Source organism: Arachis ipaensis, chromosome B02 (assembly GCF_000816755.2).
Source record: "Arachis ipaensis cultivar K30076 chromosome B02, Araip1.1, whole genome shotgun sequence".
NCBI lineage: Eukaryota > Viridiplantae > Streptophyta > Magnoliopsida > Fabales > Fabaceae > Arachis > Arachis ipaensis.
In genome coordinates, this window is record NC_029786.2 from 48,832,112 (window position 1) to 48,837,256 (window position 5,145).

The following is a 5,145-nucleotide window of genomic DNA, read 5'->3' on the forward strand; positions in this document are numbered from 1 at the left end:
TTAGACCAGGCATTTGCATCACAGGGCATTGAGCTTCCTCCACTTCCAGAGTCTCCCGCTTCTGATGAGCAGGATCATGAGGAGGAGCATACTGAGGAGCCGACACAGTAGGAGAGTACCACTAGAGACGCAGGCCACCACTGAGGTCCAGCGTGACATCCCGGAGCCACAACCAGTACTTGAGCCACAGCTAGTGCCACCTCCAGTTCCACAGTCCGAGCCTGAGCATGAGCCACAGCCTGGTGCGATTGTTGACCCCCATCCCGAGCTTCAGTAGCAGCATCGAGGACGATGCTTAATTCTAAAGTGTGGGGAGGTCACCGCTCGTGACCGGTGTTTGCATTCATGTGGTGAATTTTCAGACTTTTATTTCTATTCGCTACTACTCTATTTTGTTTTATTCCGCACTCTATGTTTTAGGTCATTTTGGGATTACTGTACATATTTATGCCGTTGTAGATACTCTTATTTTGGGTGTTGCACACTCTTAGTATATATATATATTTTGCATCTTGGTTGTGTTTTGCATCCTAGTTGTTGATTGTGATTAGAAAATTAATGGATTACTAAAAATCTAGTTAACCCTTTCTATGAGGAATGTGTTTTGATTGAAAAGGGCAAACTAGGGAAAAAAATTTTTAATCACAATATTGCATTAGAATAAGCTTAATTAACAAGATGAAAATTCCCAAGAAACTCATTTTTAGAACACTACCCCAATTGGTTAAAATTTTTTGTAGAACTTGCTTGAGTTATATACATTGTGGATCATGTTTTGAGCTAAGAACACAAGCATGTGAGTTTTGATCCTAATTGTGTGGTTACATCATATAACCACTTATTTTCATTCTTGTGTGCATTATTATCTTCCTATGATTGTAATCCTTGATTTGTTTGAGTCTTTATGTCCATTATTCTGTGTATACACGCATTTATATGATTGAGGCCATTGTTCATATAACTCACTTACCCAAATAGCCAACCTTTTATTTTCCATTGTTAGCCAATTTTGAGCCTATGTTTAACCCACTTATTCTTAAATGTCAGCACATTACAAGCCTAAGTGAAAAACAATAAATATCCCTTAGTTTGGATCTTTGATTAGCTTAGACTAGTGAGAGTGCTCCTTAATTGATTTGGGAGAGTTGGGAACATTGGGTAGAGATAAAAGTGTATATTTGTGTTTTGTTAAAAAATCTTGGGAATTGGGTACATACTTATGCATCAATCATGTTTACACCATACACATTGATGTTCTTGTATATATTTTAGTTAAATAATAATAATAATAATAATAATAATAATAATAATAATAATAATAATAATAATATATTTTTGCAATAAAAAAGGGACAAAAATACCCCAAAGTGAAGTTCAATAAAAGTCAATGCATATGTGTGGTGATTAAAAAGAGAAGACATGAGTGTGTGAGAAAAGTGAAGAATGGGTAGTTAGGTTTGTTTAGAATCGTTTAGGTTGTCATAGGTTAGGTGGGAAGTTTAAGATAATCAGATTCAAATTTCTGCGCACGCGCAAAAGTGGTTTCTTACAAGGACGCGCACGCGTACATGCCGCTTCCGTGCGGGTTGGGAATTTGCCAGCGACGCGCACGCGCACATGACGCGCGCGCGCCGATATTCTTATATGGCCCACTTAATGGCAAAACGCTGGGGGCGATTTCTGAGCTGCCCAGGCCCAAATCCAACTTGTTTCTGAGTGTATTTCATGCAGAATTGAAGTCCAAGCAAAGGGAGAGAAATTAGTTGTAGGTTTAGCATCATGTAATATAGTTTTTAGAGAGAGAAGCTCTCTCTTCTCTCTAAAATTAGGTTAGGATAGTTTAATTTCATCTTAAATTTAGCTTTGATTTCATGTTTTCATCTTGTTTCCTTTATGATCTCTTGTTCCTACTACTTGATTCTCATGTGTTAATTTCCCTTTTTGCTACCTTTTGTGATGATGAACTCATGTTGGATTTGGTTTATGATTTATGCAATTTGATGTTGATGTTTATTTTTATTGTTGATTTGAATAGTGAATTTACTTTCCTTGCTATTAATAGTTGTTAGATTTTATTATTTCTTGCATTTTTACTATGCTTTTCTTGTATGCCTTCCAAGTGTTTGATCAAATGCTTGGAAGGATGTTAGAGTAGATTTTGAGCATTCTTGGCTTGGAAAGAGTAATTGGGCAATCTTGAGTCATGTAAAACCCAACTCATGTTGGTGATCTAGAGTTGTTAGTTAATATTGTTTCCATTGACGCTAATCTTTTGCTAATTCAATTAGTAAGTCGATTAGGACTTTTGGATTGAGATTAGCTAGTCTCATTAGACTTTCTCCCTATTTGTTGGAGTTGACGTAATGAGATAAATTCTTGTTTATATTTGTGACATGATTAATTAATCTTGTTTGACATTCTCCCGATGTGTGAGTTAACTAAATAAGATGAATTAGTCATGCATGACTAGGATAGAAAGCCTATGAACTCAATCCATTGCCATGAATGTCTCTTCCTTTATTAATTGCTTTCTTTAATTACTTGCCTAATTTACTTTTCTTGTCATTTACTCTTCTCGCGCCAATATCAAATCAAAACCCCCTTTACCCCATCATAGCCAATACGCATGCACTCCATTGTATCCTAGGGAGACGACCCGGAGTCTAAATACTTCGGTTATAAATTTATTGGGGTTTGTTACTTGTGACAACCAATATTTTTGATTGGGAGAATTGTTTGTTGGTATAGAACTATACTTGCAACGAGAATTCATTCAATTGAGGAAATTCTATACCGACATGACAATTATCTTAGATCAGCTCCATTTAAGGATTTGTCGTTGGCCAATAGGTTGCTGCGTTCACAAGGCGGGATTCGAACATCCAACACTTGCTTAAGCGAGCTAGTGAGCTAACTACAAGACCAACCCAACTTGGTTAACTCGTGTTTTAGCTTAATTATTTTCAAAATTACATAAATGAATTTATGTTTTTGGATCAGTGCATCACATAATTAAGCCCATGTGGTCTTAGGCATGATGATTGTGGGCAGTTTTTGCTTGCCTCAAGGATGTCGAATACTGCTACCCCAAAGAGAGGTATGGTTACCTTGAAAAGACAAAAGAGAAAGAGAAGTTTTTTTAACAGAAGAGCATAAGATAAAAGTTTATTAAGAGTATATAAAGAAAAGCGTACAAGAGTTGTGTCAACAGTTTACTAAGAAAATCTTAGAGTTAATCTATAGCTCCTACATTAGACACTAAATGCTTGATTAAAGAGAGAGATTGCTTTTATGTAAATCATTATGCTTGGCTTTATGCCTTTAAAATGCTATTGAGAACAAATATGAAAAATGGCGCTTTGCACTTACATGTCCATAAGCGATCATTTTGGTACCTTATACCAAGAAATAATTTTAAAATATACACTAAAAATCAACTCCTAAATAAGTCGTAATGTATTTTATACAATTTCAATATAAATTTTATATTTTAATATATATTATATATGACTGAATGATTTGATGACTAATTTTTTTTTTTCCGATATACGTAGCATGGTTGATTTCTCAATTATGGTATAAGAGGAGGAAAAAGAGCTTTCAAGTGTTTAACTAGGATTGCACTTGTGTTGTTTGTGTTTGAATCTTGTTAATCAGACAATCATATTATTTGTACACTAAAATTAACTACTAAAATTAGCCACTAATATAAAATATATGTTTGAATATAAAATACATATTAAAAATAAGTTAAACAATATATATATTTGTACATAAATACATGATAGCTGATTTTGGTGGCTGATTTTAGTGTACAAATAACATTTTTGTAAACCAATTGTTTAGTGATAAGGTTTATTTTACAACCATACTACATGTACACTAAAATCAAATCAGCTACTAATATAAAATACATGATGAAATATAAATACACATTGAAAATAAATTAAATCACATATATATTTATACACAAATATATTAATAGTTATTTTAGTGATTAATTTTAGTGTACAAACAGCATTTTTGTTTATTTTATGACTTATGCCACCAGCTGTAAATCAAAGACTCATAAGAGAGATGGTAAAGTAGTTATCCAATAAGAACATATTTTCACATATATTTGCATTTAATTCATGTATTTTCATATAGTTTTATTTAGCATCTTGATTAATAGTTTTAATAGAGATTGTGTCATTCTTAAATTTCATGCATGTTAGGCATCTATAGGATTTTTGGTATTTTGTAGGATTTGTGAAAAAATCAAAGAAAGAAATGAAAAGAAGCAAAATAATTTAATTGATCAGGAGTATGGTGCTGAAATTTCTCAGCTATTTGTCTTATTTTGACAATATCTATCTCATCCGAAGTCCTGTTAATATGGCTCCACTTGAATATGAAACCAGCCACGAGAGATTTAATGATACATCAAGATCTTTCAAATATTCCATCAGACCAGAAATAACCAACGTTTTCAAACCCAAATATTCCATCACACCAAAAAGAACCAAGGTTTTCAAATGAGCTTGACGCTAATCTACTATAAATTTATATGATTTGATTCTCTATTCAAAAAAGCCTAATTGGGATGATTCAAGAGCCTAAAATAAAGCCCAAGCTGTCTACTTTCATCTGATGTCTGAATTACTTGCATATAGGCAATTGGCTAAGATCAATCTTCAATGATACTTTCTCTTGATGAATCAATCGTTCAAGAACTATCCGAACCTTGGGCAGATGCCCTTGTGGTGACACTCTTGGGTAAGAGGATTGGCCTCAAGATTATGCAAGGAAGGTTATAGCATCTAAGGAAGCCACAAGAAGACTTCGATTTGATGCATGTTGGGAACTGGGTACTGCATGGTGAAATTCATTATTCAAGATGATCGTTAACAGGTAATTTATGGAGGTCCTAGGGTCATTGAACCACTGACTCAATGACCAAATGTCTCGACTGAGTCAATTGCCGGTCCAAATATGATAAACTATAAATGGCAGCTCGTGAGTCTGAGTTACTCAACTTTGGTCTCAACCACCACTGGAAGTCGTGGATGTGGTTCACAAGGATTTATCACTTTTGAGCTAATTTTCTATTTTTATTTTTTTATTATTTACGTTTCATATATATATATATATATTCACCTGCCG